Source organism: Rhinoderma darwinii, chromosome 2, assembly GCF_050947455.1.
Source record: "Rhinoderma darwinii isolate aRhiDar2 chromosome 2, aRhiDar2.hap1, whole genome shotgun sequence".
Taxonomy (NCBI): Eukaryota; Metazoa; Chordata; class Amphibia; order Anura; family Rhinodermatidae; genus Rhinoderma; species Rhinoderma darwinii.
The window spans coordinates 271,028,665-271,046,746 of record NC_134688.1 but is presented as its reverse complement, the minus strand read 5'-3'; the positions used below and the strand labels follow the sequence as shown (position 1 = coordinate 271,046,746).

Below are 18,082 nucleotides of genomic sequence, written 5' to 3'. Positions count from 1 at the left end.
ATCGCCAGGTCGGCCTGCCGCGGATCCTGGCACCATTGTCCTGGGGCCTAAGGGCATCCCCCACCTTCTGGGGACCAGTTCCTCTGACCCCGCTAGCACCGGCCGAGAAACAGGATTCCTGCCAGCCCGGGGCCTATGCCCAGGATGTTAGGGCAGAAGGCCCCAGCCTCCAGAGTCTCTGGTGGGGCTCCCAACCCTTCTCCAGGCTCTAGGAGTTGCGTCCGGGCTCCATCTTGCAGCTGGTCTGCCCCTCCTGTACCGCCGTGGATTCACCTCCTGGGGATTGCGGTCCTGCGATCCCACAGCTGCCTCTGCTTCACATCGCCGTACCGCTCCCTCTGTTATGCGCGCGGCTGTGCCGATCACCGGTGGTTCTTCCTGCTGGCCGGCCAGCAGAGACCTCAGCCAGTCCGTTCCCCTCTCACCTGCCATCGCCCGGAGCTGCTCCAGCAGAGTGAGGCTGTCAGCCATGTTGCCAGGTGGGTTGTTGCGTCGTTAGGGGAGCGAGCTGTGGGACACAACCTGCTCCTGATTACTTCTGGGTTAGAGTGGCGCTCTGTACCGGCCGTCTAACCCAGCCTCGTGTCCATCGGCTCCTCCCCTTCCTCTTCCCCTCATCATGGAGCCTCCCACTACCTGCGGCTGGGTACGGCCGTTCTGTAGCAGCAGAGTGGATGAGATTTAACAAATCTCATCCACACGCTGCATAAAATTTCCTTGCAGAAATTCTCCTGCGGTGCATAGTTTCAGACGGCAGCATGTTAATTAGTGCTGCAGAAAGTGGACTGAAATGCTGTGTGTTTTTTAGACGAGATGTAACCATCTCCCAGCAATTAAAAAAATGCAGCAAAATCTGCACAATTTTCTGCAGTAAAAAAATAGTGCAGGAAACGGTCCGGTTTTTCTTCTGGTTTCATCTGAATAATTCCATTATGTGTGGACAAGCCCTAAGAGTCTCTCCTGTCACTGGAGTGTTTCTCAATGTGTCTTAGGAAACGGTTACATACTAAAAAATCATTAAGTAGCAATGCAGTACAGAAAACATCATATTACAGGAAAAAACACCAGTCCGGATTTAGTGTATTGTGCAGATAATAAATCTTGGCTATCGTGGCAGATCTGTTAAAAAGGTGCAGGACACTCAGTCTGTAAACAATGCTTATTTTTTGGTTGCAATTTTTGCAGTAACATTAAGTGCAGAGTTTTTTCGGAAGCTATAGGCATTGGGACAGGACTCTATGCCTTCCAGGTCTCCTAAATAATCAATCCCACAAACACAGGGATCGTGGCCCTTCAACATGTCCAGTAATCTGTGAGATTTGAGTTCTAGGCGGCTTGAGCGCCAGACTGGGCTGAGAAATTTGTAACTCTTGATGCTGGATTCTCCTTCATTCATCTGTAATTTCTTTATTTTTTCCAAACATGGCATTAAACGGATGTTCAATCTTATGACATGATAAAGCATCTCCATTTTCTGGCTCCGGCTCTGACTTGGATGTGCTCTTTGGCTCACATTTCGAAGCTCCGACTCTACCTCTCCTCTTCTGCTTTACAGTTTCTAAAGGCTCATCCTTCACTTCAGTTTTCAGACCTTCCTCCTCTTTTCTCCCACTTTTTTGCAGGTCAGGCTTTAGCTGTTCCAAGGCATCAGAAAGAATGTCTCTAAGCTCTTCAAGAGGCTGTGCACCAGCAGACACAGCCTCCTCACGGACTGCAATAACTTTATATAGCTGCCCATCTCATTTCTCAAGACGTGCAAGGAATTCCTAGTATCAAGAAAGCTTCTTCGCTTCTGTAACAGTTTGGATTTGCTTCTCAATTATAGAGATAACTTCTTCCCTTGGACAACCCTCATCTATTAGCTTCTGGCAGCCTCCAAAGATCTGGTGAACTTTTAGAGCAGACACAAGAAAGTGGAAATAACGGCAGCACACTTGTTATCCAAGTATCAAAAAAGAGGTGTCTTTATTTCACCTGAAAACGCAACGTTTCGACCCCAGTGAGGGTCTTTTTCAAGCATTAAACAAAGTGCAAATGTGCAGTTTATATAGAGGAAATGACATCATGACACTAATTGCAAATGTCAGTACAGGTGTAACATCATCGTGGACAAAACACACAATACATCAAAAAAAGTACAATACAAAGCATTGCATATAATAAAGACAATACCCTAGTGGATCGATGGCCGGACCGTCTAAAACGAGCTGTCAAATGCTCGTTAATGTTCAATTTTTCATAAATCGGCATTCAGCCCTACTGCCCATGCGCCGGATTAAGTGCGCATCGCGGCAGCGTTCATGTGGCCTAGCAGCCGCGATCATGAGACCGCAAGTAGCAAGCAGCGTCATCGAGTGCTGATCACACACTCCAAGTAGATCATAATTAAACTATTCATCCGCCATACTTCTTGATGCAGCATAAAACATGCATAGATGTCATCCTAAAGGAATATCACATTAATATATTAATCTAATAGTTTTATCCTAAATTTTAGCTTATAGTGTAGAATAGCTAGTAATAAATGTAAATTTTTTGGCCCATAATAAAAAATAGCCAGCACTATACCCATTCATAGTGTCCCACAGCCTAGCCATGGAGCAAACCATAAAATAGTATCGCACGGAAAATTTTTTTTTTAGACCAGTCACTTCTAATATAAGTACAAACAGTATCTCATTAGCTATAGATCCAAATATAAATTGTCCTATGGTTCAAGGACCCAGGGAACAATATAATCTACAAAGTAAACATATACATATCACCAGAGGGCATATAGAGAAGAGCAATTTATTATAGTAGATGACATCAAGAAAATATGCATGGTAGAAAAGGAATAGAAATGTGAAAATATATTATTTTTCTATCAACTAGGTCCAGGATTCCATCTCCACAGGGTTTACAAGATCCCAATAGGTGCAAACAATCTAAAACGAGAAAAAAAGAATAATTTTTATTTATTAAAACAGGAATCAAAAAAACATCATAACAAATCTGTACGATTGTTAGGTATACGCACTTAAATTTAAACCAAACCTACAGCAACATGATATAATCACGCATTCCAACAGAGAGCTAGAAGAGCCAATTTTGAATTCTCGATTAAGGCCTCTTGGATCCAAACAATCAAGCTCATAGGTCCAGCGAAGCTCCAACCTTTTCAACATGACTTCCCTATCACGTCCCTTACGTAACTCAGGGATCCCATCGATAATTCTAAATCTTAATTGAGAGACATTATGTCGACATTTATCAAAGTGTTGCGGGATGGGTAAATCCAACTTATTTTGACATATAGTATATTTATGTTGGCTAAACCTATTCCTGCATTCTTGTGTGGTTTCCCCTACATAAAGCAACCCACAGGAACAATGGTCTTCGCCGGGTAATCTCTAGGTCTTCGCCGGGTAATTGTAGACCAGTAAGCTTAACATCAATTGTGGGGAAAATGTTTGAGGGGCTATTGTGGGACTATATACAGAATTATGTGACAATAAATAGTATTATAAGTGACAGCCAGCATGGTTTTACAAAGGACAGAAGCTGTCAAACCAACCTGATTTGTTTTTATGAAGAGGTAAGCAGAAGCCTAGACAGAGGGGCCGCTGTGGATATAGTGTTTTTGGACTTTGCAAAGGCATTTGACACTGTCCCTCATAGACATCTAATGGGTAAATTAAGGACTATAGGTTTAGAAAGTATAGTTTGTAATTGGATTGAGAATTGGCTCAAGGACCGTATCCAGAGAGTTGTGGTCAATGATTCCTACTCTGAATGGTCCCCAGTTATAAGTGGTGTACCCCAGGGTTCAGTGCTGGGACCACTATTATTCAACTTATTTATTAATGATATAGAGGATGGGATTAATAGCACTATTTCTATTTTTGCAGATGACACCAAGCTATGCAATATAGTTCAGACTATGGAAGATGTTTGTGAATTGCAGGCAGATTTAAACAAACTAAGTGTTTGGGCGTCCACTTGGCAAATGAAGTTTAATGTAGATAAATGTAAAGTTATGCATCTGGGTACGAAAAACCTGCAAGCATCATATGTCCTAGGGGGAGCTACACTGGGGGAATCAATTGTTGAGAAGGATCTGGGTGTACTTGTAAATCATAAACTAAATTTCAGCATGCAGTGTCAATCAGCTGCTTCAAAGGCCAGCAAAATATTGTCGTGTATCAAAAGAGGCATGGACTCGCGGGACAGGGCTGTAATATTACCACTTTACAAAGCATTAGTGAGGCATCATCTAGAATATGCAGTCCAGTTCTGGGCTCCAGTTCATAGAAAGGATGCCCTGGAGTTGAAAAAATACAAAGAAGAGCAACGAAGCTAATAAGGGGCATGGAGAATCTAAGTTATGAGGAAAGATTAAAAGAACTAAACCTATTTAGCCTTGAGAAAAGACGACTAAGGGGGGACATGATTAACTTATATAAATATATGAATGGCGCATACAAAAAATATGGTGAAATCCTGTTCCATGTAAAACCCCCTAAAAAAACAAGGGGACACTCACTCCGTCTGGAGAAAAAAAGGTTCAACCTGCAGAGGCGACAAGCCTTCTTTACTGTGAGAACTGTGAATCTATGGAATAGCCTACCGCAGGAGCTGGTCGCAGCAGGGACAGTAGATGGCTTTAAAAAAGGCTTAGATAATTTGCTAGAACAAAAAAATATTAACTGCTATGTGTAGAAATTTTTTACTTCCCCTTTCCCATCCCACTTCCCCTTTCCCATCCCTTGGTTAAACTTGATGGACGTGTCTTTTTTCAACCGTGCAAACTATGTAACTATGTAACTATGTAAGAAGGTAGATGACAAAATCGGATCTACATATAAAGTATTGTTTTATTATGTAGCCTTTGCCTGTACGAGGATGTACAAAACTATTCCCCTTCTGCTTGCTGTTGCAATTGCAACAGCCCAGACAGGAGTAGCATCCTGTCTTACCGTGTCCAGAAGTTTTCTGGCCCAAGGAATGAGTCTTGACCAAACAGTGTTTTACATTTTTAGATCTTCTAAATGACATTAATGGAGGAGAATTAAACTCCAGGATATCAGGAAATGTCTGTGGAAGAATAGCCCAATTTTTCTTAACAATATTACCCAACTTTTTGCTAACATTGGAGTAAGTAGAAACAAATTGAATCCTAGGTTTTTTTTTTCCTTTTTATTCTTTCCACATAAAACATATTTTCTAGAATGCTTTATTACCTTCTATCTATAGCGATTCACCAAATTACTGGGGTAATCCCTCGCTAGAAATAGATTACACATCACATCTCATCCAGGCAATCATTAACAATATCCTCTTCTGCAACAATACGTCTAACTCTCAGCAACTGGCTTAGTAGTAGGGACTCAACCATATTTCTGGGGTGTTGACTCTCATACATCAGGGTAACGTTCCTGTCTGTCGGTTTGACATATAAATCCATCATAAGACGACCATTTTGTATGTACACTTTTGTGTCCAGGAATTGAAGACTCTCACTTGAACAGATGTAAATTGTAATTCCGAATAAATCCCATTCAGATAACTCAGCCAATCGTTAAACATTTTTCTGTCCCTGTCCACACGAAGAATATATCATCAATGTATCTCATCCACCCCCTCACAAACTGGAAGGGACTGGATGAGAATACATGATCCTGTTCAAACACTCGCATAAAACTTTTGGCGTACGTGGGGGCCACATTTGACCCCATTGCGGTGCCCCTACGTTGTATATAGTATCGATCCATAAACATAAAATAATTACCACGGAGCACTAATACAAGTAATGAAAGAAGAAAATTATTACTATCTTCATCAAAAGCGTAGTCAGCCAATACACGTTTCACAGAATCTATTCCCTTGTAGTAGTCTATACTCATATACAGACTCACAACATCAAAAGAGACAAGTAAACACTCGCCCTGAGCATCCATGCCACATTTTTTTGCCATGACTAAGAGCAACATGTTTGCTCGAAACGCGTAGGCTAAGGCTATACAGCCCACTACCACATACACTTTGAGACTGTGTCTCCGTGTGTTTCTTTTAAATTGTTTTTGCAATAAAATTGGGAATATATTTCCTTTTTAAAATCAACACAGCGCTGGATTTTTCTCTCCTTTTCCTCATCCATGCTTCTAGGTTGAGGATAAGATCACTTGTATCCCTCACATATGACTGGGCCCCCACTGCAAATTTTGCCCAAAAAGGTGGCTATTGGGGTAAACACTGAGACAATTTGTCGACCCGGTGGGTCCATCATGTTTTTATGCAGCTTTGGTAAGGTATACAGTATAGGTGTAATTGGAGAACTTTTAGAGTAAACAGCTCCTAACTATTTCCCTTGGACAACCCTCATCTATTTGCTTCCGACAGCCACCAAAGATCTGGTGAACTTTTAGATTAAACAGCTCCTGCTGATCATCTTCTGCCATGGTGGCCCAGTACAGCTGGGGAGTTTATTCTGGTTCAGTTTTAATCTTTGTTTCAAATTTCTTTTTATTTTTATTTTTTCAAGAGAAACAATTATTAACAGATGTCTACAAGATGAGATAAATGTAGTCAGAGAGATCAAATAGTAATCTTATTTGAAAGCATAACAGTATATCGCCATACAATCACAAGATTATATACAATGCAAGCAATATACTTTATGTAAGTATGTTTATAATAAACCCATTTACATCAAAAATTAGACACTGACTTTATTAACATATCTAAACAAATATTATGAAGAAAGGGGATTAACCCCTTCCCGCAACTTGGCGTAAATGTACGTACAGGTGAGCAGTAACTTCGCGCACCTGAGCGTGCAGTTACGTCCACGCTTTAACAGTTAACCGACGCGCGGCGCTATACCGCAGCGGCGGTTAACTGTGCAGGGTGTCAGCCTTGCTCTCCCCGTTGCCGATCAGTGGCCTGTCGCCGCTGAAATCGGCAATTAACCCCTTCGATGTGGTGGTCGATTGCGATCACCACATCTAAGAGGTTTACAGCGGATCGGCAGCCCCCCACATGTATTTGCGGGGGCTGGCGATGATTATCATGGCAACCAGAGGCCAGACAATGACCTCCGGGTTGCCATGTATGGAAGCCTCGGAGGAGCAGCCTCCGGCCGGTCCTCCGGTACTTCCTGTCAGTGTGACAGTTACGTCACAATGACAGTTGGAGTACATTACACTACGCGTGTAGTGTAATGTATTCCAGCAGCGATCAAAGCTGCAAGTCTAAGTGTCCCCTAGTGGGACAAGTAAAGAAAGTAAAAAAAAGATAATAAATTTTTTTTTTAAAAAGTGTACAAATAAAAGTTAGAAGTGACATAAACAAAGAATGCTTTTTTTCCTATAATAAGTCTTTTATTAAAAAAATAACACGTTAAAAAAAATACACATATTTGGTATCGCCGCGTTCGTAACGACCCCAACTATAAAACTGTAATATTATTTTTCCCGCACGGTGAACACCGTGAAAAAAATAAATGAAAAACAGTGCCCGTATCATAATTTTTTGGTCACCACCCCTCCCAAAATATGCAATAAAAAGTGATCAAAAAGTCGCATGTACGCCAAAATGGTACCGATACAAACTACATCCCGTCCCATAAAAAACAAGCCCTTACACCACTTTTTTGACTGAAAAATAAAAACGTTATGGCTCTCAGAATATGGTGACACAAAAATGTATTTATTTTATAAATAAGTGATTTTATTGCACAAACGCTGCAAAACATAAAAAAATTATATACATCTGGTATCGCCGTAATCGTATCGACCCGCAGAAAAAAGTAAAATGGTCATTTATAGCCCAGGGTGGAGGCCATAAAAAAACCGAATAAAAACATTGTCAGAATTGATGGTTTTTGGTCACCTTGCTTGCCAAAAAATGGAATAAAACGTGATAAAAAAAATTTCTGGTACCCCAAAATGGTACCATTGAAAACTACAGATTGTCCCGCAAAGAATAAACCCTCACACGGCTCCGGTGGAGAAAAAATAAAACCGTTCTGGCTCTCAGAATATGGCGATGCAAAATGTGCAGAGCGTTCCAAAAGCGGATAAGATCGGGCACCATTTATCAGTGCGACACCGGCCACATATCTGCGGATTATTATTTATTTACTGCATTATTAAACTGGGCATAACATGTAGTGCACTAAAATGGCATATGAGTGGAAAATTGTAATTTTCACTCCGCACTATGCGCTGCGCATTAACCCCTTCGCGCACCACAACATAGCATGACTTAGTGTGGGGGGTGATGTATGGAGCGTCTCACGTGAAAAATAAAGAATTTAAAACTGCAAAATCGCAGTTTTTTTGGTCACCTTGGCTCTACCTAAAAATGTAATAAAAAGTGCTCAAAAAGTTGTATGTACCAAAAAATGGTACCAATAAAAACGAACGCTCGCCCCTCAATAAATAATCCCTCACACCGCTCTATTGACTGAAAAATAAAAAAGTTGTGGCTCTTGGAACGCGGGGAGGAAAAAACTAAAAAGGAAAAGAAAAAAATAGATCAGTCCAGAAAGGGTTAATTACTTTCTAATGAAAAACCATTTATGACCACACGTGGGGTATTGCCGTACTCGGAAGAAATTGCTTTACAAATGTTGGGCTGCTTTTTCCTCCTTCCTCCTTTGTGAAATTGAAAAAAATGCAACATTTTAGTAGAATAAATGTTGATATTCATTTTCACGGCCTAATTCTAATAAATCCTGCAAAAGACTTGTGGGGTCTAAATGCCCATTATATCTCTAGATAGATTTTTTTAAGTGGTGTAATTTCCACTTTTGGGGGGCTTCCACTGTTTTGGCCTCTCAGGGGCTTTGCAAATGCGACATGGCACCCAAAAACTATTTCAGCTAAATTTGAGCTCAAAAAGCCAAATAGCGCTCCTTCCATTCTAAGCCTTGCTGTGGGTCCAAACAGCAGTTAATTACCACATATGGCATATTTCCGTAATCGGGAGAAATTGTTTTACAAATGTTGGGGTGCTTTTTCTCCTTTATTTCTTGTAAAAATTAAAAATGGCTACCTTTTTTCAGAAAAAAAGTTGATTTTTACCTTTACAGAATAATTCCAATGAATTTAGCAAAACAACCGTGGGGTCAAAATGCTAACTTTACCCCTAGAAAAATTCCTTGATGACTGTAGTTTCCAAAATGGGGTCACTTTCTGGGGGTTTCCACTATTTTGTTCCCTCCAGTGCATTTCAAACGCGACATGGCACTGAAAACTATTCCAGCAAAATCAGAATTTAAAAATCCAAATGGTGCTCCTTCCCTTCTGAGTCCTGCTGTGGGTCCAAACAGCAGTTTATTACCACATATGGGGTATTGCCATAATCAGGAGAAATTGCTTTACATATGTTGGGGTGTTTTTTCTCTTTTATTCCTTGAAAGAATTAAAAATTTCTACGTTTTTTCAGAAAAAAGTAGATTTTCATCTTCACAAACTAATTCAAATAAATTTAGCAAAAAAACTGTGGGTTCAAAATGCTAACTATACCCCTAGATAAATTCCCTGAGGGGTGTAGTTTCCAAAATGAGGTAACTTTTGGGGGTCTTTATTGTTTTGGCCCCACAAGACCTGACATGGTACCTAAAATATATGCTAAAAAAAAAAGGAGGCCCCAAAATCCACTAGGTGCTCCTTTGCTTCTGAGGCCTGTGTTTCAGTCCATGACCGCACTAGGGCCACATGTGGGGTATTTCTAAAAACTGCAGAATCTGGGCAATAAATAATAAGTTACATTTCTCGGGTAAAAGCTTCTGTGGTATAGAAAAAAATGTATTACAAATGAATTTTGTAAAAAAAAAATGAAATTTGTAACTTTCACCTCTACTTTGCTTTAATTCCTATGAAACACCTAAAGGGTTAATACACTTTCTGAATGCTGTTTTGAATACTGTGAGGGGTGCAGTTTTCAAAATGGGGTGATTTATGGGGACTTTCTAATATATAAGGCCCTCAAAGCCACTTCAGAACTGAACTGGTCCTTGTAAAAATCGCCTTTTGAAATTTTCTTGAAAATATGAGAAATCGCTGCTAAAGTTCTAAGTCTTGTAACGTTCTAGAAAAATAAAAGAATGTTCAAAAAACTATGCCAAACTAAAGTAGACATATGGGAAATGTTAACTAGTGACTATTTTGTGTGGTATTACTATCTGTTTTACAAGCAGATACATTTAAATTTAGAAAAATGCTAATTTTTGCAAATTTTCTCCAAATCTTGGTGTTTTTTACAAATAAATATTGAATTTATCAACCAAATTTTTTCACTAACATAAATTACAATATGTCACGAGAAAACAATCTCAGAATCGCTTGGATAGGTAAAAGCATTCCGGAGTTATTACCACATAAAGTGACACATGTAAGATTTGAAAAATCGGCTTCGTCCTGAAGGCCAAAACAGGCTCAGTCCTGAAGGGGTTAACGAAAATCCCGATAAACAATCAATTGAAGAAAGACAAAATAATCCTGTCTAGAGTCCGACACCTTCATGTGTTTACATAGATCATTAGGCAGATGCCAACCTACCAAACTAATTAGCATCAGCCTGGTACTCTGTCCAAGGACTCAAATATTAAATATTTTCTTTGTCAAGGACTCAATGCTCATAGACATAGTTACCAGAGCATGATCAGATATCACAATTTAGCCTATTTTCACTTGTGTAATCACTGATAGGTGTGATGCTTTGACAAAGAGATAAACAAGCCTATGGGAGGCCGAAAAATATGCTTCCATAATCCAAGATGTTTGATTGGAATTTGGAGCGTAAATACCTGCTATTGTTACTAGCTGTATTGTCTATCACACCTTTCACATAAAGGAATCTGCCCTCCGGTTCAGACAGTTCAGAAGTAAACATAAACGGTATCGAATTCCGTACAGCAACAGTTACACCTAGTTTTTTCGATGTCGGCTATATAGAATGATACCACTTATCAAAATAAGAAGTTGAGAGTATGCGAGCTTTCCTCACAGCAAAGTGCATCTCTTGTAAAATAGCAATATCTACACTTTGAGATATGAACATTTGACATATTCGAGATCTCTTGGTTGGGGAATTCAACCCTTTCACATTCCATGTAGATATTTGGAGTTTCGACATGTGTAGGAAATATGGGTTAATGTAACCGTCTGTAAAAGGACGGGTAATAAGAACTGTTGAACACCGTTATAGGATTAGCAGTTATGTGTGGTAAGGAACTAGAAACACGTGATGTTGTGAGGATGGGAAGAGGATGTCATCCTGAAAACACATACATACAAAGAAAGATCATATTTAGTCATCTCTACTCAGACCAATCTATGCAGTATGTACTTAGAATTCCACAGTAATTCACATTTAGTTATAGGAACACTCAAGAGAGGAAGAAATTATCAACTTCAGCACAACAATAATTGGAATATAAAAATATAAACTTTATTACATTTAGACATAACAGAATAAAAAAGATGAGTCACACAATGAAAAAGGCGTCAACCTATGCTAGACCAAAGTAGTGAATAAATATCGTAGGCATATATATATAAGAATATAGGGATATGTAAACAAATACGTGTCAGAAGTCTAAAAAATAGCAGCCAAGCAATCTGCAGAGTACATCAAAACAATTATTAGAGGTGAAATGGTAATACTTAGATTACAATAATAATTGAAGGAAATATATAATGGTATACCAAATACACATGAAGGAGCTAGTAATTGATGTGCTCAGAGGCTGATAGGTATTAAACTGCCAGTATGAAATAGCTGACATGCATGAGAAATAATCACCTACCCAAAGTCATGGTCACACACAGGAGGGACGCCAACACCCGACGCGCGTTTCGGCACAAGCCTTCGTCTGGGGGTGGCTACATCCTTTCGGGACCCCCTCATATATACGGTCTCACCCATGTGTTGTGAATCACCAGACACCAACGGGAGGAGGAAACTGGCGTCAGATGGGGGGTACGAAGATGGAAGCCGCCCCACTTCCGGTGGCCGCATCATCAGGGAGGATGTGGGGCGATGATGTCGAACAACGCCTCCCACATACTACCCAGAACACAGACAGCGGACGGAAGGTGCGTTAACCACTCCCCCCCCCATCAGCGCACCCGCCCACCGCAGAGTCCGATGCCTGTGAGCACAACACATCGGAGAGGAGGCAAGTATCTAGTATACAGCCAAGTATAGAGAACGGAGTGGACATACATCGATATTGATGAACACACATGTTAAACAGTGTGGTCTATATACAAAAAGGTTTTATTGGACAGGGAATGTAGACATGTGCAAAAAATTATTAATAATATACTCAGAAAAAGTATAACAACAAGAATTTTAATAAAGGTGAAAAGCAAATAGCGCATGTTAAAAATTATGATAGTAAAAAATGGAAAGACCTAGTGAGAGGGCAACTGGAAAATGGGGAGAGGGGAGAGAGGGGAAAGAGGGGGGGGAAGGGGAAGAAGTGAGGGTAAGAAGACGGTCCGTATATAAATAAGAAAAATTAATAAATTAGGGGACCGATGTATACGTGTAAATAAACATAAACGTCAAACTATGGGAAAAATTGTGGTCAGCTGACCACGGAAAGAAGGAGAAAGGTACCAAGGAAAAAGGGGAAGGGCAATGTGAAATATAAAAGCGTATGGGTGAATAAATAAGTTAAAAGCGGTCAATAGAAAAAATCTGTGAATGTACGTATGACCAAACATTCATTAGTTTCGCTAAAAAAGTGATAATTTATCAGGTACAAAACTGTTAGTTAAAAACAGATTTGTACAGTACATATGTCAATCAAGGAGGTGAATTGAATGTGAAGACACAGGTATAATGGTGAATGACAACAAAAAACAAAAAACCCTAAATATGATATAAAGGTATAATAAATATAAACAATATATACTTTTTGCTGATACACATGGCTTTCTTCAAAGCGATGTGTATAGCAAGGAGACGTCTGTCAATGCACTTTTACATTCCTCTTCTTCTCATCCCCTACAGACCATCCAGGCAGTCCCTATTAGACAATTTTTGCGGATTAAGAGAATCTGTTCATCGGACAAATTGTTTGAGGAACAAGCAGAGGATTTAAAAATATGTTTCCTCAACCGCGGATACAGTATGAGGTCCATTAAAAAGGCTTACCATAGGGCGAAATACACCACTAGAGACGATCTTCTTTTCCCAAAGAAAAAGATAGACATACAGACACAGGTAAGGTTCATAACTGGCTACCATTCAAGGTGGTCACAAATGAGGGAGATCTTCAAACGGTATTGGCCAATTTTATTAACAGATCCTACACTGGAGAGATTTATTACAAAACACCCGAGTATTACGGCAAGACGATCCAAAAATTTGAGGGACCATCTGGTGAGGAGCCATTATGACCCAATTAGAACGAAGTATCCCTTTGGGACAAAGGGCCCGAAATGGGGCTGTAATCCCTGTGGACACTGTGTCGCATGCCCCAATATAGAGAAGGTATCAACATTTGCAAATGCTTCAGGTACAAAAATATTTAACATCACTCATCCAATAACTTGCACCACAAAAGCAGTGGTGTATTATGCGGTATGCCCTTGTCCTAAAATCTACGTTGGACTTACCTCTAGGGAACTGAAGATCCGAGTAAGGGAACATATGGCAGACATCAGGCAAGCGACAGGAGTGGACAATTTGGATGATCTCAAACCAGTAGCCCGACACTTTAAGTTACATCACTCTTGCGACCCATCCCAATTGAAGGTGAGAGGGATTGACTATATTATAACGGGCATGAGGGGAGGTGCTGTGAAACAAAAGTTGGCACAATGCGAGACCCGTTGGATATGGACTCTCGGGACAATGCACCCATACGGTCTGAATGAATCTTTGAGCTTGTGTTCATCAATATCGATGTATGTCCACTCAGTTCTCTATACTTGGCTGTATACTAGATACTTGCCTCCTCTCCGATGTGTTGTGCTCACAGGCATCGGACTCTGCGGTGGGCGGGTGCGCTGATGGGGGGGAGTGGTTAACGCACCTTCCGTCCGCTGTCTGTGTTCGGGGTAGTATGTGGGAGGCATTGTTAGACATCTTCGTACCCCCCATTTGACGCCGGTTTCCTCCTCCCGCTGGTGTTCGGTGATTCTGTGATTCACAACACATGGGTGAGACCGTATATATGAGGGGGTCCCGCCAGGATGTAGCCACCCCCAGACAAAGGCATGTGCCGAAACGCGCGTCGTGTGTGGGCGTCCCTCCTGTGTGTGACCATGACTTTGGGTAGGTGATTATTTCTCATGCGAGTCAGCTATTTCATACTGGCAGTTTAATACCTATCAGCCTCTGAGCACATCAATTACTAGCTCCTTCATGTGTATTTGGTATACCATTATATATTTCCTTCAATTATTATTGTAATCTAAGTATTACCATTTCACCTCTAATAATTGTTTTGATGTACTCTAAAAAAATAACAGCCAAGCAATCTGCAGACTTCTGACACGTATTTGTTTACATATCCCTATATTCTTATATATATATATATATATATGCCTACGATATTTATTCACTACTTTGGTCTAGCATAGGTTGACGCCTTTTTCTTTGTGTGACTCATCTTTTTTATTCTGTTATGTCTAAATGTAATAAAGTTTATATTTTTATATTCCAATTATTGTTGTGCTGAAGTTGATCATTTCTTCCTCTCTTGAGTGTTCCTAGTCGTATTTGATCAACGCACCAAGCTTACTTGGTCATTACTACGGATTGTTTTTCATTAGTATTATTAACCTATATGGATACATTACACTAAAACTTGAATGTTATACATTGTACCATCACTAATTAATTAAATCCCTCCGTGGGTATTATTTTGGTTCTCTCTCACATTTAGTTATGCAGAGCATTCCGCACCAAACCCAAACACATTGCAATATATCTGGAGAGAAAATCTATAACTATACAGAACTATCAATATATTCAAAAATATATCAGCAAAAAGGATATCATGGAACCTCTAATGTAAAAAAACCTCAGTTCAGAAGTCCAAAACTGCAGGGTGCAGCTTAAAGTCAGTCGTCCACGGCGGCGGGCCGTATGCGAGTAGATGACCCTTTCACCTGTGTCCGAGTTACGGCACCATCTAGTTCTGGAACTATGTTCACATCAGTTATCTGCAACCAAGGCAAAGGTCTATGCGGGTTCAATCCAATGTCCTCATAAAGTGGCTCTAAATCAGCCGGATGCCGAATGTTTTTCATGGAGACATGTAAAATAAACGCAATCCCGAATGGAAATAACCAACGATAAGGAATATCCATGTTTTTCAGAGCCCAGGTCAAGGGCTTCAGTTGCCGTCGTTTATTTAAAGTGACTGGAGATATGTCCTGGAAAATGGCAACATCATATCCCTCATGAGTAACCGTCTGGTGTTCTCTAGCTTTTTTGCGAAAATAGTCACAATGGGAAGAATTCATAAGTCGGCATATGATATCTCGCGCAAATTCTCCATCTTTAGGTTTTTGTCAAAGAGCCCTGTGGGCCCTTTCTATGAGCAAAGACTCCTTGCATTCGGCTGGTAAAAGTTTCTTCAAAATACCATATGTAGTCCCTAGTATTTCCGAAATAGGAATGGTTTCAGGGATGCCCTTCAATCTAAGGTTATTCCGCCGTCCACGATTATCTTGATCCTCCACATATGATAAGAGGTTGTTAAAGTGAACCTGACAGTGTTCTAGAGCAGCCGAAATGTAGTTTCCACTTTTCCCAATGAGAGTCTGAGTTTCCTCTAGAACATCCAGTCTATTGTGTTTCTGTTTCATCTCCTGTTTAATGTCCATTAGTTCTCTCCTTACGGGCCGCAATGCATTTTCTATGATCTGTTGCATAGCCTGTTGTGATAAATTGATAGCGGAGCCACTACTCCTTGTGGCCTCATCGCCTGAGCTTTTGTCAGAAGACTCCATATCCTCTGGTTGTTGTTGGGAGATAAGTTTACTAGCATCCTTTTTTGAGGAAGGGAGTTTCCCTTTAAGATATTTATCCATGTCAGTTTGTCCTTTGTCTATTTAGGCATACCGCAGCTCTCATGCTTGTGATTCTTAACCATCTCAGATGAATGTGTTAAGCAATTGTACCAAGAGTATGTGCACCGTGTAGTAGTCTGTGGTGGAGTATATACCTCTCCCTACCTCACTCCACCCCGTTCAGTACTGGACCATCAAGTCAATATACATAATGAACTATGATCATGCGTCCTTGTAATCCCAGCAGGGGGTTTGTAAGATGCAGATCTTCCTTAAAACTTTAAACTGTGCCCAGGTAATAAAAGAATAATGCTGCAACTTTGTAATATCAGCTACAGAGAAGTGCCAAAGATCAGAAATGAAGCAGCACTCACTGTTTTGCGTAAGGCCCAATAAGGTATGACCATGTGTCGTGGCGGTTAAGCAGATCCAACTTCCTCGGTCTCAAGTCCCATAACACAGACCGCGGCTTCAACCACAACCAGGCCCCTGACCTGTCAGGTCTCGCATGCCAGTGTATCCGCTGTATCGCCGTCCGATATAAACATGCAGGGGCGATGGCACGGAAACGTCTACAGCTCTTCCAACCTTGTTAAAGTCGGACCGAATACTGAGATCAGAAAGCTCAAAGCTAAGAGCCAAGGAGGGGGGTGGCAGCAGGAGAGGAACGTTCCTGATCAGCACAGACCACGAGGGAAGGCCCCGCACAGGTAGTTGTCTCTTACCCGAGCTGTAGTGCCGAAAAAGTCTCCTCGTTACACCCAGTGTAATAATGCCTCAGTCTGGTGATGTTCTCTACGAAGTGCAGTCCGTCCAAACTTGGATTGCCTCAGATTGTCTTCAATAGGCAGAGAGCGTTCCTTCTATGCGGCCATCTCGGTCTTAATCTTTGGCTCCTCTTTGTGCACACTGTATGTGTTCGGTATGACAATGGCCATTGGGGGCCTTTTTAGCACTTTTCCTTTAGATTTTCTCCATTCTGCCAGACGTTCTGCAGCAAACTCTGCCTGCAGGTCTCGACAATTTGCTAGCTGTCGGAAGCTGGGGAGCAGGCTTGTTCTTCTGAGACCCTGGCACCGGTGCAGAAGAAATTATTTTTTTACTCCGCATCACTGGGTTACTCTTTATAGCTTCGTTCTTCAATGGAGCTTTAACAGGCTGAGGCCTGTGTTGGTTAAGAACTTGCGTGGTTCTCCGCACAGTCACTGTCTCTGACTCGCTCTTGCTCAGTTTAGTTGATTGTCTTGTCTGTGACGATACTGGTGGAATCACTGGTCGCTCTCAATTAAAACCATTGGCAGAATGTGGTCTTACCATGCTTGTAGTGAGGATAGAGGTTTGTGGCCTCTTCACTTTTGAGCAGATTCTTATTTTGCTCAGGCAGGGTTTTGTTTTCATCGTTCTTCAGAAAGGAATTAATTTTAGACTGAACAATAATCCCACAATAAGCACTAGGTAGCTCTTTTGGATCTTTTATAGATTCCTGTTTTGTTTTCAGGAATGACTGGGTGAAAGTCATATTTTTACCATCTTTGTTGACAGCTGGCAAATTATTTTCAGGTTCAACCATTTTCTTCTCGAAGGGCTTCATTTTCTCAGACTTCTGAAAATTTCTGTTGGACCTTTCCATTAAAGGAGACCTGTACTGGACGCTGAAGATACCTAAAGGCGATTTGCGCAAAAAAAAATATAGTGAATGTAAAATTTAGTATATTATTCTGTGTATTACTTATTGTAACAGTAGCCCAATAAAGGAGTATTGCCGTATCTTTAAAAAAGGTTTCTATTTCATACTAAGAATTTTCAAGAGTATTCGGATAAGCCGAAGCTGCATGTCAAAGCTTGCCCATGCACCTCCCCATATATACACTACCGTTCAAAAGTTTGGGGTCACCCAGACAATTTTGTGTTTTCCATGAAAACTCACACTTATATTTATCAAATGAGTTGCAAAATGACTAGAAAATATAGTCAAGACATTGACAAGGTTAGAAATAATGATTTTTATTTGAAATAATAATTTTCTCCTTCAAACTTAGCTTTCGTCAAAGAATACT

The 18,082-nt window shown here is 40.6% G+C and overlaps 1 pseudogene; it reads right to left on the bottom strand.

Moving 5' to 3' along the window:
- Nucleotides 1-1,159: 1,159 nt before the first annotated feature.
- Nucleotides 1,160-17,859, bottom strand: LOC142741811 (cytoskeleton-associated protein 2-like; annotated as a pseudogene).
- Between the last annotated feature and the right edge of the window lie 223 nt (nt 17,860-18,082).